The following is a 2,176-nucleotide window of genomic DNA, read 5'->3' as shown; positions in this document are numbered from 1 at the left end:
TAACCCTAGCTTACCACAGTGAAACCTGCCACTAACCTGCACTAAAAAAGTTAGGAGGGATACCAATTACCTTAACAACATTTCCTTTAAAGAAATAGAATTGCTTTCTTTTGAAATCAATTATAGTGGTGAGACGTTTTTCTTTTCAGGTGTCCCATGATGGCACACAGCTTTACCTGACAAATCCTACCAGCTTCCAAGTCCCAGGATACTGACCTGCACCAGCGTGTGGGCAGCATTACCTCCTAATGGTGTGGAGAAGAGCACATATCACCACTGGGTAATGAGAGAGTTGACAGAGAATTTTGGCTTCTCAATGCCAGGCACGGTTGGAGAGCTTTCCTTGTTGTATTAGAAAAGTTCATGAGGAAGCTGTGAATAGGATGAGTCCAAGAAGCAGAACTCCGATTTTTACTGTCAAAACTTCAGTCAATATAGTGGGAGAATGAGCAGAAATCCTCCCTGTAGCCTTGCCTCTCGAGCACAATGCATATGAACACTTCCATGGGGCAAGCATTCAGCTCTTTCAGGGTCACAGTCCCCTTTCCTGTGGCCTGTCCATAAAGCCCAAATATCTCACGAAGTTTTTCTTCACTGATTATATGTGTTCTGTTAATTTTTGTTACCCAAGATAAGGATTGGCACATCAGATACTGTTTCTTCAGTTATTAAAGCATTAAGCTCAACTTTGGATTCCATAAGGCAAGAATGATCTGCACAGTCCAAAAAAAGACAATCCCATTAATTGCTGGGAGACAATTTTTCCAAACCCGACATGCTTCCTCATGCCCACCAAGATCAAAAGTTGTAAAATTCATTCCAGCAATCATTAGCTTTTCTGATGTTGGATGTAGTGTTGGAATATGTTGGCCCAATCTATCATCTTGGATCATGTGAAGAAGAATGGTTTCCTTATGTTGTTTAAATCTAAGAATACAAGTTTTTCAGATTCCTTGTCAAGTCCTAGGAACTGGAGCACACTGCTGAAGCCACTGTAGATCCACTCAAAGATGAAAGACATTATAAATGCTTACTATGGCCGAAGGTGCTCCTCCAGCAAAATGGTGGGTGCCTCAGACCCTCACTCAGAGCACACAAACCAGCTACCTGCTGGATGTGCTGGTTCTACATTTTTAACTAGCTCCCAAGTATAAGATACTGCCAAGCTCTGGACCACATTTTGAGTGGCAAGATACAATGAAACACCAGAATGTTTTGTGTTTGGGAATTAGACATCTGGGGCTTATCTAAATCAATGTAACAGGCTGTGATGAGTTCTTTGCTCTCTAAGAATTAGAAAGAAAATGTCATATGAAAGATTTTTTTAAAAAAACCTATTGTCATTTTTTTTCTACTTTATCCTCTTCCACAAAATATTTCATCATGACTAGATAAACCCCTCATTTGGAATAGAAGGTTCTCCATGGCTAGCCAAACAATCACAAACTACTAACTTCATTCTCACCATATAAAACTGTGCTCATTTGTTAAAATATTTGTTTTTTAATAATTCAGTATATTTTTTAATCTAAACAGTATAGTTCAGTATAGTCTAGGCCTCTGCCTGGACTTTGCTAACCCTGACTTGCCTTTTCTGCTCCCTCTGGAAACTGCCTTCAATAATTAGATCATTTGCAGTCACTATATGCCATATGATTTACTGTAGCATAAATTAATCACCTAACATTAAGGGAATTATTCTTTTATCACAATTCCCAAAAATTAGCAGAAATTTTTAGAGGAAAAATTATACCATTGCAAAAAGTAAAACCTGTTATTATCTTGTTCATTAACAATTTCAGAGCAGCTAAGCTCTTGGCTGTCAATTAGGCTTTCTTTTCATACCCTGAAAAATATCTTCTCAAGATTGTATACAGAATTGTGGCTAACAGGAACTGATCTGCCCTGGGTGACATCAGTCGTCTGTGGCTGCAGCCACTGACATCATGCACTTGGGTGAATGCAAAGGAGCATCTGCCTCATTATGGAGTCACTTGGGCCAAGTCCTTGATGCCAACCCTGGCACCAGAGCCAAGGGCATTCAGCAACCACACCACACACCCTTTATCAACTTTCCAATGAAATTCTTATGAAATCTTAAAAACAAATGTAAATGTTGAACAATGTTAGAAGCTAGGACTATTGATCAAAGATATGTCAGATTTCTGGAGGAATT

General features: G+C 39.2%; 1 pseudogene; it reads right to left on the bottom strand.

Annotated features, from left to right (window-relative positions):
• Window positions 1–425: 425 nt before the first annotated feature.
• Window positions 426–1,077, bottom strand: LOC108281908 (annotated as a pseudogene).
• Window positions 1,078–2,176: the final 1,099 nt, after the last annotated feature.

Source organism: Cebus imitator, unplaced genomic scaffold (genome assembly GCF_001604975.1).
Source record: "Cebus imitator isolate Cc_AM_T3 unplaced genomic scaffold, Cebus_imitator-1.0 Scaffold233, whole genome shotgun sequence".
NCBI classification, from domain to species: Eukaryota; Metazoa; Chordata; class Mammalia; order Primates; family Cebidae; genus Cebus; species Cebus imitator.
This window is presented reverse-complemented; position numbering and strand designations above follow the sequence as displayed.